The sequence below is a fragment of the Stenella coeruleoalba genome, assembly GCF_951394435.1.
Source record: "Stenella coeruleoalba genome assembly, chromosome: 10".
NCBI classification, from domain to species: Eukaryota; Metazoa; Chordata; class Mammalia; order Artiodactyla; family Delphinidae; genus Stenella; species Stenella coeruleoalba.
This window is the reverse complement of record NC_137156.1, coordinates 17,656,083-17,678,783: the sequence shown is the minus strand read 5'-3', so window position 1 is coordinate 17,678,783 and position 22,701 is coordinate 17,656,083. Positions and strand designations below refer to the sequence as shown.

The 22,701-nt window shown below is 39.6% G+C and overlaps 1 protein-coding gene across 3 annotated transcripts in view; it reads right to left on the bottom strand.

Annotated features, from left to right (window-relative positions):
- Positions 1–22,701, bottom strand: part of LOC307193308 (uncharacterized protein) — a 1,334,119-nt gene that overhangs the window by 762,977 nt on the left and 548,441 nt on the right. Inside the window, exon 1 of one of the 3 annotated variants that reach the window (XM_079935089.1) lies at positions 3,141–3,197. The exons of the other annotated variants lie outside the window; for them this stretch is intronic. The gene's annotated coding sequence lies outside the window, so the exon portion shown is untranslated. Of the gene's footprint in view, positions 1–3,140; positions 3,198–22,701 lie in introns of those variants that run through there. 3 annotated transcript variants of the gene reach the window in all.

Here is a 22,701-nt window from a genome sequence, read left to right as displayed (position 1 = left end):
GGTGCCTGCCTTGGGCAACTGTTAAGTAGTGGTGCTATTTACAGAAACAGGGCACAGAGGGATGAAGGTAATAACGAGTTCGTTTTGGAACATCCTTTCTTTAAAGTGCCCGCCAAGTAGTTAGGAGGAAATGTACAACAGAGAGCTGGAGCTCAGACTGCAGATACAAATTTGGGAGTCATCAGTATCTAGGTATTTGTTTCACCAGAAGTTGGCAAACTACAGCCAGGAGACCAAATCCAGACCAAAGCTTATTTCTGCATGGCCCTCAAGCACTGGCCCCGTGTGCTAACACTATGAGCCACAGAGGCTAAGCTAGGGGCCCCCTGCTACCCCCGTTACCCCTGCTGTTCACAGTGCCTGCCCTCTGGCTGGTGGCCACCCATCTTTCCCCATCCCCACGCCCTGAGCCCCACACACTCCTGCCTCCCCACTAGGCCCCCTCCCTGGAACCAGAGCCGACAACAGCTGTGAGCAGTGTGCCCAACACCAGGAGGACCCAAATGCTGACACCCAGGACAGCAGTGAGGCCAGAGTTTTCTCTCTCCTCATATAAGTACCTAAACGGTATGTTCAGTTTTCTTCTTTGTCCACAAATCCTAAATCATTTACTACCTGGCCCTTTGAAAAAACCCCAGGTTTCAACTAAATTGTGATAAGGAAAATAACTCGTCTTTGTATGTTATGCCACTGGAATTCAATTCAGATTAACAAACATTTTCTCAACCTATTCACAGGTTTCAAGCTGGAAATAATGAAAACTGAAAACATGCATGACACGCCACAGAAGCGCTTTACTCCAGCCTCCCCTCCGTTTTCATCTGGAGAAAGGAAAATAAAAGCTAATTAATCAGGATAACCAAATCCCACCTTCAAGACACTATATAACGATTTGTTCTGAATTTTTCATATGGGGGGTTGTACTTTCAGAGATTCATCAGCGCACATGGTTAACTTATAAAAGAAAGAAATTGAGGCACTATGTCTATGGCAACTAACAAACTTAAAAACCAACTGATTATATCTCTGCTTATTTGGTTTCTACAATTCCAGATACCCAGTGTAGCCAGTGTGGTCACCTGAAAAGACTGGTGGCTTTGGTCTGGTAGAGACATAGCCAACGGCAGCAGTTCTACCAGCTCACACACGATTGTTTTTTTTAAAAAAAAAAACAAACTTTTTCGGACATCATAATAGCTAACCTGTACAGACTAAGAAGCAGGAGAGTCCAAGAAGCATGTGGGAGGGTAATTAAGTGCTATTAGAAGCAAACGGAACCTAATTTGACCGAATAGCCAAGTGCGGTGTGGTCTTTTGAAAACATTTCCAAATACAGGAACCAAATTTGATCCTTTAAGTCCTCCTTCTCTTTAGGATGCATGTTTATTCAAAGAACAGATGGGGAGGAAAATCAGAAAAAGACTTTGGTCGACCCACATAAAACAGCATATTTGAGTGTGGGCATGAAGGGAGATGAGTTTTGGAAGGATTTTCATTTGTTTGATGTGTGGAGATAGACTTGGGAAGTGGGAAAGCACTGACTTTATTTAATCTCTCCTAGGAGGAGCTTCAGAAGGCTCTAAAAGAAAAAAAAAGAAAGAAAGAAAGCTCCCTTAGTAAGCACATACTTCTATGCTCTCAGATCTTTGGTATTTTCCAGTATAAGAAAAGGAGGGATTTCCAGGACTACAGTTATTGGGTACTATGGGTAGGAAGAAAATTTAAGAATGAATATAAACTGGCATCCACAAATGGAGCTTTTATAGGGTTTGAAATTTTTCAATAAATTTTCTTTGGATGAGGTCATGCCTGTGTGTGTATTATATATACTCCTAGTTGGTAAAGACTGATATGGAAATCAACAGAGAGCGCTAAACTGACAGTATTTATGTCCTACCTACCTAATCCCATAGGTCTCCCCAGTCTCACAAGAAAACTGTGTTTCTCTTCAGATGCCCTAGTTGTCACTGCTCATCAGGAAAACATGGGTATAAACAGGTACTTAAATCTAAGTGTAACCTTTGATGGCTACTTAAAGCAAATTGAAATATTGCCTTAAAATATTGCGCCTTTGAAATACTGGCATCGATCTGGAGCCCAATACAAATAAGAAACAACAGGGGGGAAGACTGGATGAGGAATCATCGTGGAAAGGAACTGCCCTCTGGTTGGTAACATTTCCGTATGGACGCAAGCAGCAAAACAACAAAAGATCAAAGAGCAACCCAAAGAAGAAGGGAGTGTTTGGTCTCATAACTGTGCATGTATGTGAACACACAGCGTTCTGTAAGGATAATAGCAGAAACATGTGAGGTTCAATATTCACCAACCAATAGGGGTGCCTGGCTGAACCTCAATAGGCAAAAATCTACTCTTTATTTGCAAAAGATGCTACTGATTAATGGTATCTCAAATTTGTAACAACATCTAACAGATGCATAAGGGGAAATGTTCTCCGAGAATAGAATTGTATAATAGAATTGTATGCTTCCAAACTGCAGTTGTACTTACTTCATTTGGGGTCCAGCACTATCAACCCATGTTGGGGCCAAAATCCAAGGGAAAAAAAATCGGCAACCTTACACTGAGTGAGAGGCTGAGGTGAGAATGAACTACTCACTATCCCAAACTTTAAGTGTCAGCTGCTAAATATGAAATTTGGTGGGGTTATTTTTCAGGAGGAACAATTTCAATCTTTACAACAAGAGAAGAGCTTTCTCTAGGCATTGCCAATTCTTGAAATCATTCATTTTCCTGTTTAAAAAGGTTAATAAGCCTTTCAAAACTAGTCTCACTCTTCATTTATCATATACTGTCTCAACTGAAAAGTTTTAAACAAACTTAATATTTGTTAATGATGTATTTCTGTCAGCCACTCTTAACACAGAAGAAAAAGGTAACAATGAATAGAAGTAATGATATGAGAAAATGTGGAAAAAGCATGGTACATCTCAAAACACATAATTGTTCAAGATAGAATTAGACCAAATCATCATTTTTTCAAGTTATTCAATGACTTCCTTGGGAAAATAAATAAAAACAAGCTTTGAGGGAGTTCTTTCCTGCATTCAGAAAACAAAATGACCAAGACACAACCTTCAACACCTAATTATGTTATTAGATTTAATGTTTGCAATTACCTGGTGTTTTATAGTCTCAGATTGCTTTGTAACCTTTAATTAGTCCTTCTTTCCAAGTCCAGCTCCATTTTTAGATGAGAACACAGAGGCATATAGGTTATGATTTTCCCTCCTGTGGCCAAATAAGTCAGAAGTCAAGTTCAGAAAAACCAAGTAAGTCTCCAAAACAGAACCAATACATGGGCACTGGGCTTGGGATTTGCCTTTCATTCGACAGCTGGGCTCACTGGCTTGGGTTTTTTTGTTGTTGTTGTTTTTCAGTGTGAGAGTATGCAATCTTTTATCACCACACGTAGGGTTTTGGGTTAATCAAATTTTCATTATATTTTCCCTTTTGCTATAACTGCCAGCCAAATACAAGTACAAAAAATATGTTTTCCCCTTATTACATTCCTTACCTCCCAGTTCTCTTGCCCACTTGCCCTCATTTGGGGACACTACTCAGAATATTTCCTTAGTGTTTGTAGAATTAATTGGATTAACAGTGTGTGTATGTGAGTGTGTGAGTGTGTGTGTGTTAGGGCAAGTGTGGTTAAGAATAGTATCAAATTCAAGAACTCCAGTTTAAGCAATTTTATAAACCTTAAAAATGTCGTTTAAATCACCAGTTTAACAGGAAGTTTTAAGAAAGAGTGTGGTGGGCTCTTTCATGTGCCTTTTTCTGGCTCACCTTCCAGCTGCTGTGCAGGGGGATCAAGGTGGGTGAGCAGCTTACCCCAAGCCCTAAGGCGCTGGACCCCAGCTGCCAATATCCTCCTCCTAGGGTCAGTGAGCAGGCATAGAGCTCATTCCGTTTGTAACCATGAGAAATAGAGTCGCCCCGGGGAAATATGCACTCTCCATATGTCCAGCCCTGCGCAATGGTCTAGGTGAATCACAGTCGGGGAGAGATCGGGAAAGGGATGTGTCCTGACACTTTATTTCCTCAGAGATATCTGAACGTCATTTCCAGGGCTAGTACAATGCCTTAAACGGACCACTAATCTGATCCAGCCAGGGAGATGGGATGCTTTTAGGAGCTTTCCATTAAGTGCATCTGAATTCTATTGCTAAGGCTTCCACAAAACTATCAGAAAGAAATGCTTTGATGTGTTTCCCCTCTGAGCCCTGTACACGATTCACAACCTCCTTCCCCACTCTGTCCTCCCCCCTCCCACCTCCGTGCTGCCCGGCCATGCTGGATGCCTTCCTGCTCATATGAACCGCAGTTGCTGAAAAAGTGAAGCCAAAAGAGCAAGCCAATAAAAACAGAAACAGCTGTAACAATTTTGCACAGCATGGTCTTGATTTCCTTGAGTTTTGTATGTTTGCCTCTTTTTTTCTCCCTCTCTCTCTCTCCCTTTTTCTCTCTTTCTCTCTCCAGCTCCCTTTGCCACATACACCACCTTCTGTGTTAGGGCCTGAAATAGAGCAAGAAATACTTTCCCCTTCTGCACAACCTTGTAATTCAAAAAGAAGGTTGGAGTTCATTTTGAACAACCAGCTCCAAAACAAGCAGAGCCAAGGGGAGGTTGAAACCAGGGGAATGAGTTGAGAATCCTGCCACCAAAGACAGGTGCAAAGATTTTTTTTTTCAACAAAAATAACAGAGCCGGCTCTCAAATTTGCTCCTTCTCAGGCTGCTGCTGTCAGCGGCGTGCCTGTTGGTGGTGGAGCCCACAGAAGCCATTCTTTGCATTCAGCTCTGTGTGTTTGCACTTGCCTCTCCAAATGGAACCTGTCCTGAAGTTTTTACTGGACTGTTATTTGCAGTAGCCTCATTTTACGTCTATCTCCTCAAAACACAGGCATGTAAAGGGAGCTAGTAAACGCAAAAAGCTACAGGAGGAAAGATATCGGTGGTTTCAGAAAAAAAGAGAATGAACAATTCAAAGCAGTAAGCAAATATAAAAGGCAAGACTAACAGCAGATTGCAATCAGTGCCTTCTTTCCTGTCCGTGCAGGCTCAGGAACCCTGGGAATGTTTACCTTCCCCAGAATGCATTAAGAATCAAAGATACGTCTCCTTTAAGTTCTGTCTTTAGTAGGTGCTCTGTCCCAAACCCACATTCTAGCTGAAATGCTTGCAGCGGGTGGCACTGATGTCTAATGGTTATAATAGCCTCCTTTTTACTTGTATTTTCTCAATGTATTGGGTGGTATATGTTGTTTTGTTTCCCTCCAGCTGCTTCCTTTCTTTCCCCGTGTTCTGGGACTAGCCCGGGTCTGAAGCTGAGCTGGATCTAGGCTAAACATAATGGAGAACTGGTGGAAATAAAAGTCTTTTCAAGGCGGCATAGCCCTGTTTTTCAGATGGTGTGAAGCAGATCTGTAGTTTATTATTAATAATAGCACATGCGTGACACCACATCTTCAAAGGACTGCTCGAACATTAATTCTTTTGTGATGTGAAAAAAGCAGCAGCGGTGTCCTTTTACAATGAATCTCTCAGTCTTCTGGAGAGGGGCGAAAAAACCTAGTTCCAGCTAGAGATGAATGAATCCCACCCCGGAGGTCTGAGATCTGGGTCCAATTGAGAAGCGCTTTGAAAAAACTCGGGAGTTTTATCTGAACTATACAGCATGTTCCAAATTCTACACTCTTTCAAACTCACATGGAAGTCTTTCGAGGAGAAGCTGGGGTATCTTTGTTCCAGGAATAAAACAAACTGAATAAAAGAGAGCAGAATAAATGTGTGCTTTCTACACTGATGAAAGTTGATCTGAGGCCTCCAGAAGAGAGAGAGAATTATTCTCACCAGTTTAGCAAAGGTTGCCCTTCAACTTCTATTAATAAATGACCTTTTTTTTTTTTGTCAAAGTCACAATCTTCTTTTAAAAAGTGACAATATCCCATTTTGCAGAAACTCAAAAAGAGAAACCAGAGGCCCCATCTTCCACTGGACTTCGTAAATTGGCCCTTCAGTTTTTCTCATCTTTGAGGTCCCCCGCCATATTTGAAAAAATATAGCATCTGATGTTTACATAAGAATGAATGTAATCTATATCCAAGTTATAAAGCATAATATAAAATAAAGACTAATAGAACTCAACCTCAGTTAAGAACTACAACATTGCCAGTAACCTGGCAGCTGCCTGGGCATTCTCTCTCCTTTCTACCCCTGCCTTCCTGACAGGGGTCATCGTCATGATCCTGAATTCTGTGGTCAGTGTTCTTGTGGCTGACTAACTGTATTCATAGCCCCATTAAAGTCCTCCCCTGGCCTTTGGCCTATAACATCGCTGTCCCTTTCCATTTTGATTCCAGGCTGGGTCATGTGGCTTGCTTTTGCGGATAGGGTGTAAGCAAATTAGATGCAAATAGAGCTTTGGAAAGCACATGCAGATTCCTGCTTGCCCCTTTGCAGGACTGGGCTTGCTTGTCCTTTCCCTCCGGAAAGGCCGGGCTAGCCCACTGGTCTGCGACAGGCATGTGAAGCGGAGCTGTTCACACTAGATTGTGGCCATCCGAGATCAGTCAAGAGCCACGCTGAGAACAGGTGTCAGCCAAGATGACCAGGACGACTTGGGTGACCTCTAGCTCCCATGGAAGCGTAAGCCAGCCTAGGCAAGCTCAGCTGAGCACGGGCAAGGTCAGATGCATGCAGTAGACTCCTGAGCTGGGTAAATAATACGTGTTCTTTCTTTAAGTCAGCAAATTTTGAGGTCGTTGTTTGCAGTATTGTTTTGGCAATACATTACTTATACAATTCTCCTCCTCTTAAAAAAAAATCACAAATGCATATGGTGCTGAGAACTATTGTTTGGTCCAGCATTTTGGGGTTTTTTAGTCTTTTTATAATTTTATCACATGTCCTTTCCTTTGTGACCTTTTTTTTCCACTTACCATTATATTTCTTACTCTCATCTATGTAGTTTCACGTAGATATAGGGATTAATTTTCACTGTTATTTAAACTTTTTGTGACTATAAATTTTCTCCATTCTTCTGATGGGCATTTGGCTTTCCTATTGATGGACATTTGGGTTGTTTTCAGTTTCAAGTTATTATAAACAATAAACCCACTCATATATGTCCCTTAAAGCAGCGTTCCCCAACCTTTTTGGCACCAGGGACTGGTTTTGTAGAAGACAATTTTTCCACGGACGGGGGTGGGGGTGGGGCGGGGTGTTTGGTTCAGGCGGTAATGCAAGCGATGGGGAGTGGCTGTAAATACAGATGAAGCTTCGCTCGCTCTGCTGCCGCTCACCTCCTGCTGTGCGGTCTGGTTCCTAACAGGCCGAGGGCTGGTACTGCAGCCCCGAGGGTTGGGGACCCATGTCTTAAAGCACATTTTCAACTTTCTCTAGAGTAAATATACTTAGGAGTACCACTGCAGGACTACGGAGTATGAAAATGTTCAAATTTTGAAGCTATTGCCAAATTATTTTCCAAATTGGTAGTAACAATGTGTACATCCATCGGTATATATCTTCCAAGGTGCCCCCAGCCACATGCATCAAGCCAGCAGAAACAGAAAGAGCATGGAGGAGCCCTAGTGGGAGGTTTCAATGGTTGAATCCTGGAAGTGGTACCCATCACCTCTGAGCATTGTCACTGGCTCAAACTAGGACATGTGGTGTCTCACTGCAAGGGCCACTGGGAAATGTAGTCTAAGAAAAGGAAATGGTCAGGTCACCTAGTCAGTCTCTAATACAGCTTCTAATACAAAATAGTACCTTCTATTAGGTAAGAACTCCAGAGCCTGTAACGCACATTCATGGAAAGTTTCTTACTTTCGCCAACTCTCTAGAGAAATAAGATCAATTATCATTATCCTCATTTTATAAGTGAGGAAACTAGGGCTCAGAGTGGTTAGTTAAAAGACTTGCCCAAGGTCACAAAGTTAGTAATTTGCAAGAACCAGAGTTTAATCTCAACTCTTTTTCCCCAAAGTCTTGTCCTATTTCTGGTATAATTAACCTTTCTTTTCCCAAACATTCATTCATTCAACAACTGAAATTAACTTTTGTATAACTGCTACAAGACTACTGTATTAGGCTTCCTCCCAAAAACACAAAAAATGATCACAAGGATCCTGCTGTTTGAATCCCACAAGTTGGCCATCTCCTGTTCCCTCTGTTTCTTCACTTCATACTCACAGCTTCAACTACTCATGTTAAGTTCACCAATAACCTCCAGTTCAATAAATACAGTGGATATAGTTCAGTCCTCATATTATCTGAATGCTGTTAAATCATTCCAAATTGTGACCCCTGCCTCTTTGCAATGCTCTCTTCCTTTAATTCCTATGATCTCACATTCTCCTGATTTTCCTCGTACCTCTCTGCTTAATTTAATAATTTAAATTACTGCTCCCTTATCCTCCTACCAGTGTTTGTATATTGAGAACACCCTAACTGCCTGCCAAAACTCGATCTTTCTTTAGAGACCCAACTGAAATGTCATTTTCTTGATGAATCTTTACCGAATTCCCCTAGCAAATGGAAATGTCTCCTATGCTCTGCAAAACCTTATTCTTATCTCTTTCCCAGCACTGACCACATTCCACCTAATATTAGTTGTCCAGTTATCACAAGTTGTACCAATTAAACTAAATTCCTTTAAGGTTCAATCCTCGAATGTCGTTTCTTCTCACTCTATATTCTCATTTTTGGCTAAAGCTCTTTTTAAAATGCTGTTTCCTCTACCAGGAAGACTCTCTGTCTCTCTTTTACCTGAATAATCCCCAGACATCTTTCAGGTCTCAGTAAAAATCACTTCCACAAAGAAGCCCTTCCTGACTCTGACATAGCTCAAGTCTCCTTGTTAGGTGGACATATGGCACCCCGTGCTTTTCCCTCTCGACATTTGTCACAACTGTAGTGCAACATTTAACTGAAATGTATCTTGTTTCTGTTTTTCTGTTAAAAATCTAAGTCCTGAGTTACAATGTCCATATGTGTGTTCTTCACTGCTGTCTGTTCTTTGTATCCAGCAGGTCTTCGTTAGGTGTCTGTTGAATTCAATAATTTTTCTCCTACAGAGTAAAATGTCAATGAATTTTTAGATGCTACCTGCCACAACTTACAGTGGACTAAAATCACTGAGATTCTTTTTCCCCCATCCAAACATTTATGCCTGATTATTTGGGCATAATTACAAAACGGTAAATGAATTTGCATTTAATCACCACCTTATTAGATGGAAACCATTGGGTTTGCAGTCTGTTATTCAACATGCGCTACCCCTCCCACTTTCATGTCCTATGATAATGTGATAATCGAGTCATTGACAAAAAGGCTGAATAGGACAGAACTAGAGAAGGAGTTCCAAATCCGCCACTTGCACCTACTTCTTACCACAGGATTATGATACTTTACCATAGAAGTTCAATTCCTTAGCTGTACTATCCTGATCATGGCTGATACTTTAAGGAGAGTCTACAAATCAAAACCCCTTACACTGCATGCGAATACCTAATCTCTCTTCTAAGGTCCAAAAGAAATTCACCTCCTTGATGAACTGTTACCTAATTTTTCTAGACAGAAGTACCATCTTCCTCCTTGCTACTTCCTAATTTCATTCTCACCACTTTTATCTCACTGACCACATTCTGACTTATAGTTAATTATTTGAACAGCACCAATTCCCACTACTTAAATTCAGTTCCCTTAGGATAACAAAGGCTACACTCACTAGCTGCACTGAAGTTACTATTTATTATCTCAACCACGCCAGAAACTGGTATTTTACACATACCATCTTAATTAGTTCTTTCTGAGGTAAATATTATAAGTATTTCAGAGATGAGGAAACTGAATCTCAGAGAAGAGATTTTTCTTTATATTCCTCATGTAGCATGGGCCCTTGCACATACCAAACATTAAATGAGTGATGATCAAATTGATGTTAGTGACAATTTACATGGGAATTCCATCCTCCTAGGGACTACAATCCCAAAACGATATTAAAATTTTGGATTAGATGAGGACTGGACAAAATCTTAACTGCTATTCCAGATAAAAGTTGCCTTTCTGTTAATTTTCTCTTTCAAAGAGAGGATGCATTCTATATAGCTTCAGGCAAATAGCAACAGGACAGATATGTTATTTGGAAAAACACTGTTGCAGGAAACAAAACTATGCAAATCGTGCCTCTTCTGTATACTTCAAGACCTATTTTTAAACTGGTAAACTTCTTCAAGGTGACACACTGACATTTTGAAATAGTTTCTCTCACTAGAGTGCACTGACTACAACTCAGGCTTTTAAATGGAAGACCAAAGAAATAAAAACAGTATTCCATAACAGTCGAGTTATTATTTCTATCAAGGATTTTTTTCGCTAAAGCTAAGCTAGACAAATACACTGTGAGTTGGAACACATTAATGAGGAGAATAAGAGATTCAAACAGGGAAGCTGCACAACAAATCGATAATTTTCTTTTCGAGAAAGCCACAAACAAAAACTCAGCTTGGGATCACGTTTCATACAGAGATTTGCACTATCTTTGGAAATGTAAAGGATTTTCTAATCTAATTTCCTTGAGAAAACGTAGACCTTGAAAATGAGTTTCCCAAATCAAAGAGCAGTTATGTTAGGACTCAGGTGAGAGCCCAGTATCTGGCCTTAGGGTCCAGTTGCTCCATCTCTGTGGACTAGGCTGACAGGCTGGAAGTTCGGGTACAGTCTTGAGGCTGAATTGCTTTTACTTTGGGAAATCTCCGTCTTTGTTCTAAAGGCCCTCAACTGATTGGATAAAGCCCACCCACGTTATACTGATAGAAGGTAATTTGTTTTAGTCACCATCTATTGGTTTAAATGTTAATTACATCAAAAAAAAAAAACAAAAACAAAAACAAAACCTTCCCAGCAACATCCAGACTGGTGTTTGAGCAAATCATGTTGACACATAAATTAACCATTACGACCCCGAACTTAGTGAGTGTCTGGTAAGTGCAAGCAGGAAGGACGCATGTGTAGATACACGTTAGAGCACGTCAGAGATTTAGAGAAGGAAATTTACAGCTCTATAGAGTATGTTACCACCCACATGCCATTTTATTTGGAAATGGATATCTATGCTACCTGTTCCACCTTCATTACTGTGGAAGGGAAAGAGAAATTGACAAATTTTTTCCCATTTAATCATGCCCAGTGTCTTAGTCCATTCAGGCCGCTGTAACAAAATACCAGAGGCTGGGTGGTTTATAAACAACATTTATTTCTCACAGTTCTGGAGGCTGGAAGTCCAATATCAGGGTGCCAGCATGGTAGGGTGACGGTCTTCTTCTCAGGAAACAGACATCTCTTTTCTATCCTCACATGATGAGCTAGCTCTTTCAGGCCTCTTTCAAAAGGGCACGAATCCCATTCATGTGGGCTTTTCCCCCACAACCTAATCATTTCCCAAAGAGCCCACCTCCTAATACCATCACCTGGGGCATTAGGTTTTAAACATATGAATTTTGGGAGAACACAAACATTCAGACCATAGCATCCAGGAAGGAGACTCAATCGTCTAAGGTAACCAAATTCCTCATCCATACTGGGTGCCCTGTGGTGCTGATTGGAAGTCAAGTCCTAAGAAAGCTGCGTAAGGGACCAACAGCCCCGGGAGGAGGTTCTGAGACGGCAAATTCCTTGACGGACTCCACAACACTATATGAGTATTTCCAGGTTCTTCCTTGGTTATTAGTCATTGAGTAATTCTCCCCCATACATGCTCTTATTTGGAATATGAGTTGATTACTGAGTTCCTAGACAAAGTAACACAAAATCCCAGCTGACCAACATGAAAACAGCAAGCCTTATGGATACACAGAAAAAGGCCTTTTGCAGGTACAAAGTTCATAGAGAAAAGTCCACATGATTTTACCCACTTCTGACAGCAACTGCACGTTCAGGGATCCCCAAGACCACTCTACGGTTTGACAATCAGCTAGAACTCCAAGAACTCACTGAAAGCTGTTAAACTTATGGTTATGGTTTATTGCGGCTTTTTTTAAATTTTATTTTACTAATATTGATTGGAGTATACTTCATTTACAATGTTGTTAGTTTCTGCTGTACAGTGAATCAGCTATACATATACATATATCCACTTTTTTAGATTCTTTTTTCCATATAGGTCATTATGGAGTATTGAGTTCCCTGTGCTATATACTAGGTCCTTATTAGTTACCTATTTTATATATAGGAGTGTGTATATGTCAATCCCAATCTCCCAATTTATCCCTCCCCCCATTCCCCCCAGTACCCCCCATTCCCCCCAGTAACCATAAAATTGTTTTCTACATCTGTGACAATGTCTGCTTTGTAAATAAGTTCATTTGTACCATTTTTTTAGATTCCACATATAAGTGATATTTGTCTTTGTCTGACCTACTTCACTCAGTATGACAATCTCTAGATCCACCCATGTTGCTGCAAATGGCATTATTTCATTTTTTATGGCTGAGTAGTATTTCATTGTATATATGTACCACATCTTCTTTACCCATTCCTCCGTCAATGGACATTTAGGTGGCTTCCATGTCCCGGCTATTGTGAATAGTGCTGCAATGAACATTGGAGTACGTGTATCTTTTCGAATTATGGTTTTCTCCAGGTATATGCCCAGGATATTGCAGCTCTTTAAAAGCTACAGATTAAAATTGGCCAAGTAAAAAGGCATACAGGGCAGAGTCAAAGAAAATGTGAAATGTGGAGCTTCCGGTTGTCCTCTTCCCTGGGAGTCATGAAGAGCTTTATGTTCCCAGCACTGATGTACAGGCACAGAGCATTTCCACACAGGGGAGCTCACTCAAGCCTCAGTGTCCAGAGGTTTTATTGGGGGTCCATCACCTAGCACGATTGACTGTCCATACAGCTAATCTCAGGCTCTAACTCCTCCAGAGGTCCAGCGGATACTGCATGACCCGAACACCCACCCTAAATCACACTGTTGGTGTGGCCCAAAGCTTTCACTATGAATCACACTGTTTAGGTCACTATCTGGCTGGCCCAAGGCCTCCAGGTAAACAAAAGTGCTTTTCTCAATGTCAACTTAGGACAACTTTTGTCAACTTTTCTCAGAGAAAACACTCTAAGGGCTTAGAGATTAGCTCCTAGGAGACAAGGGCAAGGTCCAGACTTCTCTTTGGATGAGGCTGAGTCCTTTACTCCACAGCTGGATAGCTGGTTTTGCCTGAGGATGCTCTCCTGTTGTAACTTCCCAATTAGAAAATCCGAAAGTGTGGTTCTACATGCAACAAACGTTTGTCAAGCATTTATTTTCTTCTGGTCTTCCTCTGAAATGTTTTCCCTGTATTGTCTCCATTGATCTTTACTGTAGCCCCAGGAGGTAGACATGATTTTTAATGGCATTATGGAGAAGAGGAAATTGAGGCTTGCCTAAAATTCAGAGCTAGTGAGTGGTGAAGAGGGACTATGAACAAGGGCAGCAGGAGTCCAGAGTTCATACTTATAATCACTGTATTGCAAACATACCACCATTTCCATTTGAAGTAGATGTTCACAGGCAAGTGCATGGCCAAAGAAGCAAGGCTGTTGAATGAATACTGTCCAGTCCTGCCATTCTGTTCCACAATATATATGAATTAAGAATGTTACAGCATGAAACACTTCTTGCTATACATTTAACAGAAATAAACATAAGGCAGAAAGACATGAAGACACCATGAGCTCATGGTGCCTTGATCAAAGAAGGCTTAGTCGACAAGAGTATTTCAAATGGTCTTTTTGTCTGGCATCCCAGAGGTCCGTACATCCTGGGGCATCACACAAAAGTAAGATTCCAGATAAGTGAAAGGCATGCTTTTCTTTATAAAACAGGATAAGGGCAATTCTGAAAGGGGAGGTGGGAAAGAAGACTTGTATTTGAGTCTTCAAATACAAATGCTTTCTCAGAGAGAACAATTTAGAAAAGAGAACACATGGATGTTGAGAGTCTGAAAATTGTTCCCCTTAAAACTCTCCACGTGAGCATACTCCACGGAAATCTTTGTACACCCCAGAATAGCTTGGTTTGGTAACAACTAGTCTGAATGATCCAATATTTTCAGGATTTTCTTAATTTTGGGTAAAGCTTCCATTAACTTGCCATACGCGGCAATTAATAAATTGGAATGGGAGTCCTGAAAATGGAGTGAATTGATGAGGAATTTAAGCTGAAGTCTAAGTCTGATACACAGAGGGAGAAGGAAGTTTTAATTTTTCTGAGGAATGGTGATTGGTGAGATGTGGCCCTCAAGGTGCTGTGAGAAAGAGCCCCCCCCCCCCAACCGAACAACAGAGGACACGGAAAATGATGGAGTCTAAGCTCAGGTAACACGATGAAGGAGTGTTTCAGCCCACAGCCCTGTGTTAATGATAGAGTGGGCTCTCCACTGTAGCCAATGGTATCCAACAGATGATACCAACAATAGCAATACAAATGACACAGCAATGAAGGAGCAACACAGACCAGTCCTAAGCAACAAAAGGTGTTCTTAGTGGGAGAATATTTATGACCCCCACCTCCCACCTTTCTTAGTTCTACCTTCATCTGAGAGACCATTTCCTGGAAGAAGAAGGATAGGAGCTCAAACTCCTTCCAGGAAGCCAACTGGTGAGCATAAGCCGTGGAGTGACCATTCAGGTCTAGAGACGCTTTTATGACTATACCGTGCCTCCCTACCCCTCAGGTGGGTGGCCTTGGAAACAGCAGTTACAATTGTGATTTTAAAGAAATATTAAATACAGATGTTCTTCTATTGTACTGCCTTTAAATTTTATAAAAAGGTAATTGCAAAATTTAATATGTAAAACCGCCTTACTCAGAGGATTATTTTACAGTGATTAGAAAATAAATGACCTTTAAAGAAACGTGGCCAAAACACTGTCTGCGCTTCATCATACCTACACTCTACAAATGCTCCGAAGTTGTGTTTTTAATAAAACAAGAAAGGCACTGAATTCACATCAGTATAATGAGTTGAAAAGTGAAAGTTTTACTTAATTAACCAATTGTACCATTCCTACTAAAAAACCAAAAATATTCTGGATTTGGGGGGCCATTTGCTTTGGTTTGCGGCTAGTTTATCCCACTGGATTGACAAAGCCTCGTGACTATCTGGTTTTACGTTGTTGTCTATGCTACTTAATATATCCCAGTCCTTCAAATTCGTGGACTGTATGGTCCAGAAGCAGCATGGACACCCTCTCCTGGTACTGTTATGTGAGGTAACGTTTCGAAGTTTTAGTTCAGAGGAAGAAGCTGACTCCCGTTTCCAGAAGTGGAAACGTCCAGCACCAGCAGGTACAGCTCAGATAAGGTGGGAAATAAAACAAACAAAAAAAGGATTGACTCATAGCATTTTCCTCAAAGGAATGGGTGTATGTTTAGCTTCCTTTTTATTGGCACTTATAATTAATACTTGAGTAAAGTGCGTTCACAGTATCACGTGGAGGGGTAAGTTAGGGCAGGGTGGGAGAACAGGTCTTGAGGTCATGAATAAAGGCTCTGGGGAGGGGAGAGTGGGAGGGTTTCAGCTTTAGTTGAAAGAATTTGCCTTTGTTTCCAGTTCCATGGCCTCCTTTAGCCATGACATAGCATAAATAGAAGACTGAACTTTAAACAAAAAAAAATTAATTAAAGAAGGCAGGATGGTTTTGTTGCTGCAAATGCCTTGAACAAAGCATGTGTTTCTGTTTAATATTGGATAAGGTCCAATTGATGTCTAGATCCTTGTCAAAATGTTTACTTTTCTGCTGGATTTTTTTTTTCCAAGTGGGGCATTCTAAAGCCATGGCTACAGCTCTGCACTTCAAAGTTGCTGCCCGCCTCCCTTGAAAAGCCATTGTCTTACCCCCTGCACCATCCCCGTTTCAAATGAAATCTTAATTTTTTAAAAATCATTTTGGGCCTGAAAATGATCAACCTTGGTACCAAAAAAAACAGAAGAAACCTGATGAAGAGTTAAAGGAAATTCAAAGACAATACAAAGCAACTACAAAGACAATAAATGTTGTAAAAATGGACGTTTGTTTTCATTGGGATACTCTACACTGCACAATATGTGGGTGTCGTGTAAAACAACAGCAGCAAAAATAATGTTTTCTTGTTAAGCAGTTGTGAACTCCTGATGTGAGTGCGCAAAACCACTGCAGAGGAAGTTCTGAAAATAAAAAACGTTACTTCATACTACCTTGGTTATTTTATTCAACTCCATAGGCCTGTATAAGGTAAAATACATATGCCATGAATTATAAATATGTCAAGACAATAAATGAATAAACCTGAATGGTTTTATCTTACATTTTCACTAGAAAATTTAACCCATAATAAAAGGCGCGTACTATGATGCCAGAGACTTCAGAGCAACTAAGAGTAGGGGAGAAAAAAAAAAGTGCTTGTAGATAATAGCATTTAGCTGAAAAGATAAAAGAATTCTGTAAAAATAAACTAAAAGTAAAGCCTCTGTTAGCACTGTAAAAGGATTTCATTTCTCCCTTTTCAATTTTTAAGATCCTTTAGACCCATTTTTTCCAACATCTGAGTAAAATACCCACTTCTTCGTGGCATTCCCCAAGAGCACTGAAATTGAACCACCAAAATCTGGGTTTTTGGTCCTGCCTCTACCACCTTCCGATGCTAGGTTTACAAGTTAGTGTTTGCTGTTTGACAAATTACCCCCAAATGTAGTGCCTTAAAACAACAATCGCTGAGTAGTACATGATTCTGTGGGTTAACTGGTTGGTTTTACCCCTTTGGCTGGCTTGCTGGGGCTGGTTGACGGCCTCATCCGGGCCTCCAGGAGGCCAGCCCAGGCCTCTTCACCTCGTGGCAGATGGATTCCCAGCAGGAAGAAGGGGCAAATGCAATGCACGAGCACTTGCCAAGCCTCTGTTTGCGCCACATTTGCTATGGTTCCCTTGGCCAAAGCAATCATATGACTAAGCTCAGTCAGAGTAGAAGGGGATGCCATAAGGGAATAACACAGGGAGGTGTGAACAATGGGGGGTGGGGATTATCGTAACAATCTGCCAATTAACCTCTCAGGGACTCATTTTCTTCATCCCTAAATCGGAAAACATAATAATTTGAATTTCAAAATATTTGGGGAATTAAATGAGAAAATATATATGGAAGCATTGAAAAATGCAGAGAACTCTATAATTGTAAAATATTAACACATTGCTAGAGAAATCTGTGTTGTTCTCGGTGGCTTTTTTCTTTTTCTTTAGTTTTTATATAATATCTCCCAACCAATTAAAAACAGAATGACCCCAATAGAAAATAATTTAAACTTTTTGTATACTTGAAAAGCAAAATCACTACTTTTTTTAACTGAAGTTTTAATGTTTCAGCCAGTCATCTAGGTAGTATTCATCAATTTAGCAGAAAAAAAAATCTGATGTTGTCTAACAATCTTTATACAATTAAGACTTTTATCTTACATAATGCCAAAATACCTGGCCAATTTAACAAAGCTGGTTTTTATCCGGCATCTGGATGTTTCATCTACCTAACACTAAAGATTTTGAATCTCTACTGATCAATTAAACTCATTTCATTTTGTTTTTATAGGATGCTACAGCTGCCTGCTTTTTAATAGCATTGATTATTCTAGAAAATGCCCTGAGATTAAAATGTCTTTTGCTGAGAAAAGTGACTTTTTTCCTGCCACACCCAATGTATCTCTTCTCCACTAAATTTCCTCTAGCAAAATAAATGGGTTCTAATTATTAATTTCTTAATACCCACTGTCCCCAGGAAGTGGAAGCTTTATAGAAAAATTGGTACCCTGTCTTAATATTAGGCCCATCTGTAAAATGTAGAGAGGTGTACACATACGGCAAATGTTCATAAAGAGGCAACTGACATTTATCACCTTACCACCCAGCACTTTATCCAACACATACAGCTTTTACATTTCTTTTTGTTCTCTTCTTTTTCTCCAGTTCCAGCTTTACCCACTTTATTTTTTTTCCATTTCATTCCCTTATTGTGTCATTAGTCACAGGATTTCTTAGCAGACATAGTAGATTCATTGTAAATCTGAATCATGTTCTATGATAAAGAATACTTTGAGATATAAATCAGAATTATTAAATGAAACATTGTAATCGGTAAAAAAAAAAAAAGAGAGAGAAAAAAAGAAAGAAAAGAAAAACTCTTGGAATGTGGTTACCCTAAGGCTATATATTTCTTTAATCACAACATTAACCTTTATGGAAAGTTTTAGTTAGGTATTTGGTAGGCCTTACTTGTGAGTATGAAGTTTAATATTTAGGAAATATAAGCACTCTTACATTACACATATAGAAGAGCTTCAGTATATATGAGTTATAATAAAGGCTACTCCCAGCACAATTAAAAGGCCCAATGTAATCACAATTCTTTGATTTGCTGTTATTATCAGTATCTAATAGGCTATGCTTACTTTTTTTTTTGGAATCACTGTGAGCTTAAAACTGTTAGCAACAATCAAATTTGGACAGAAAAAAGATTTAATTATATCTAACATAACTTCTGGCTTAAGTATAGTTTCTGGCACAGGGAGATCAGCTCGGTGCTTTGTGACAGCCTGGAGGGGTGGGATAGGGAGGGTGGGAGGGAGGGAGACGCAAGACGGAAGAGATATGGGAACATATGTATATGTATAACTGATTCACTTTGTTATAAAGCAGAAACTAACACACCACTGTAAAGCAATTATACTCTAATAAAGATGTAAAACAAAAAGAAAATAAGTAATACTACCAATCAAAATTCATTCACAACCATGTCATAAACTCTATTATTATTCTTCTGGTTTAACTTTTTGATCCTACATGATAAAATCTGATACACAAATTACATTCTCAGAGACAATGGCCATTAGATTTTTAAAAAATCTAATCTCAGTTGCTTCTAATCCGAATGTCCAGTTTCATCCTCCATACTCAGCCACCTCCAAGCAACCTGTCTATGAGCCATAAGGAACTTGAGCTCCATCCTCAGACCTGGCACAGGACCTCTGACCTGGATGTGGCTGTAGAAAGCCCTGGTCTGGCCTTCTTCCCTAGGACCAAGAGGATGTTCCTTCTCAGGATATTTGCCTTCATCTTTCTAGACCTAAACCCCTGAAACCCTGAAATTTTCTGCCTAAAGGGCCCTAAGCCCTCTCCCAAGGCCATGTGAGGAGGCTTCTCTGGGACAGATGGGCAGTGGAGGGTTCACTCCTAGGCTCAAGTGTCCATGTGTCTTCCTAGAAGTCCACTCATGGTAGGGACACGACTATAGGTAGCAAGTGAAAAGGTGTGGCTAGGGCTCCTTTGCTGCTTCTGCCTGGACCCCACTAAGATAGGAGTGAGCCTACAGAATCTATCATCTTTCCCCAAAACTGCAGTGCCCTTTTAGGTTTAAATGCCTTTCTTTGTATTTTCTCTTCTCCAACCTGGAGTTCTTTCCTCCTTCCACTCCTGGAGAGCTCCTCCATATGCAATTTCACTTACTTTTTGAAAATTCTCATGACTTTTCTCATGACAAATTAGCTGTTCTCTCCTTTGGGTTACTAGAGTAGGTTTTACTTACATTTACCATAGAAATTAACACAACTGACCATAACTATTTATACACATATTTATCTCCTTCTCATGAAAAATTTGGGGCCAGCAAGACTGAAATTCAAATAGTGACCCTTCATAAATATTTCATAAATGTATGTTGAATTAAATGCACAAAATACATTATTTATTTATAAATTGGTTATCAAGGTCATTTCTCATGCCAAAATTCTTTAGGCTACGTCTTAGGATAATGTTAAATTTTTATTAATGTCAGCGAATAGAATAGTAAACTCAAAATCAGTTCAAATATATTCCAAAGGTGAATAAGTTTCAAAAATTCCACCTATAAAGGCAAATTCTTGACAGATAATGCAATCCTTGAAAAAAACTTACGGTTGTACTTAGCATGGCTTTAAATGGAGAGAGATATTGACAACCAAAAACGTGAACAAGGAAATATGTCCTATCCATACACTGGATGCCTCCATTAAATCAACTGTCACTAAGTGCATTAGGGTCAAAACAGAAAGTCCCAACCTGGAGAAATTCAAATTGATACATTTACTGTAGCCTGCTCCTCTGCAATGCAGAGAAACGGGAAATATTATCAGAGCAATCTCATGATGATTATTATTCAAAGCAGTTAGGTATATTCCTAAATTCTGTGACATACCGTGTAAAAGAAGAGAAAGTCTCTTTTTTCTCAAAATCGCAAAAAATGCATAATAGCTTATATTTTTTACACCCTTACAAGATGTTAGGCACTCTTTCAGGCAGTTTACAAGTAGTACATTTTTTAATCCCCACAAGAACATCAGGAGGTAGAAAATAAGGATAAGAATAGTTAAGAAACTTGCCCAAGGTCATTATGGGAGAGGAACAATGACAGTCTTGGAGGTAGAAAGACTGAAACTTAGGAGTCACTATTTATACATGGGAATTAGAGCCATGGGGGAAGTGATGAGCAAGGAACAGCTGGTCAGTTCAAAGAAAGATGGATCCCTAGGGAGACCAACATTGAAGAACTGGACAAACAGAGGAGCTCATGCAGGAGACAGAGAAGGTAGCATCAGAAAAGTTGCAGAAGAAATAAGAGAAGTGATGTTCCAGAAACCAGAGGAGGGGAGAATTTCATGAAGTAGCTCAACATTACCAGACCTTACGCACACATCATACAGTTGAACGTACACAGGTCCCTACTGTATTTAAAAAGTCTTTTTCAGACAGTTTAGATCCAGGTTAAAGCCAAATTTGGTGAGCTGGTGAATGAATGGAAGGTGATGATACAGGAGTAAATAAAGATGAATCTTACAGAGGACACTAGAAGAAAGGGGGAAACACAAGACAGAAGTTTGAGAGAGAGAGAGGCTCCAAAGTTGTTTTTAACAAGCACATATTTTCCTTTCATGGAAGTGGAAAATAGCCAAATAAAGCAATTTTAAATAAGGGAAACTTTTATTTGCTCAAGCCATTGGCTTTCAGCAGAATCTAGGTAGCTCTGGATCTTTGATACTCAGTGTTTGGTAGCAGCATTAGCATTTCGTGGGAGTTAGTTACAAATACAAAATCTCAGACCCCACTTCACCAAAGAATCAGTGTTTTAATTTAAAAACAAAACAAAAAAAAACCCAGTGATTCGAATGCATTTTAAAGTTTGAAAAGCATGAATCTAGATTCTACTAAAGATAACTCAAGGGAAAACCTTATCCATTACAGTATAGATTAAAATCATTTTAGTTTGTTTTGTGTGCACACCAAAGTCACATCTAATTTATTTGTAAATATCAGCGTTGCTCTTTCACAAACCTAGTAATTAACTAGTCTCAAGTTTACTTTCTATCTCAAGTAATGAACAATTTACTCTAAAATTTGAATGCTTTCACGTCAACAGATTGTATAGATTCACTTGAGTGTGGCTCTCCCTGCAACAAGCAGTATTCTTTATCTTCCTCTAATTCAATGCAACATCCAATTTCCAGAGGTAAATGTTTTATGGATTTATCTCAATGATGATACTTATTTTCTTTGAACTTTCCCCAACTTATGTCATAGACACATTATAGGAGAGTAAATAAAGGCCTCCAAGTGGTTTTTATGTGGAATGTAGCAGTAGCAAGGACAGCAGAGAATGGGAAATGATCTGAGGACCAGAGAGAGGATTCCATAAAAGGAAAACACACACAGAAGCAGTCCTTGTCTGCATGATTCCAATATACACAAACTTCAGTTATTATGGTTAAGTGAAATTATATCAGTCTCCAACAACATGGTTCAAATTTCAGTTACCACAATCTATCAAATGAGAGCAATTGCTTAGAGTATAAACTTCGCTGCTAGCTCTTCAGTCCACAAACCTCAATGTAAAGAATGGGTGTGCATCCTATCCCAGGACCAATCAGGGCACTTCTTTCAAAGTCTGTTGGTGATTGATTGGTCACTGTGCATCTCTGATTCAGTGCATGCACAAACAGAAAGACATGTCATTGTGTTGCTGCCTTGTCTTCCAGTGAAAATCCCACATAACATTTTACAGAAAGGATAATCAAGAGGGAAATGGCCAACAAAGATGAAGTACAGCAAAGAAATGAAAAGGGCTAACACTGGAGGTTAAATTAGAATCTTACATAAATAGCTGACCATGGGAATGTTGACTCTGCCACCATTCAAGAGACTCTGGACATGCAGCCATAAAAACTTAGTAAAAGAGAACTTACCAACATAAACAAGGAAAATGGTTGGGATGAAGATGTTCCAGAGGAAGTGACATCAGTAAAAATAAATTCATATGAAAAGAACTCTCAGTTTCATGACATTGAAAGCACAAAGGATAAAATGTTGGAAGATGATCCAAATTTAGAAAGCAGTAGGGCAATTTGCTATGGCCTAGAAGATATTCACTCCCTACCCTAAGTTACATAATGAGAACAAGACAACGTTGAACTAAGAAGGTTCAAACTATTCTTGATACGTTTTCACAAAGAAATAAAGCACTTTAATTATCAATATTTCTCTTTTAAATTATAAAACACTAAATAAACATTTTAATGCTTTTTCATTTCCCTACCCATTTTTGACTAAAAGTAAGAGAGTTTTTAATATTTTAAC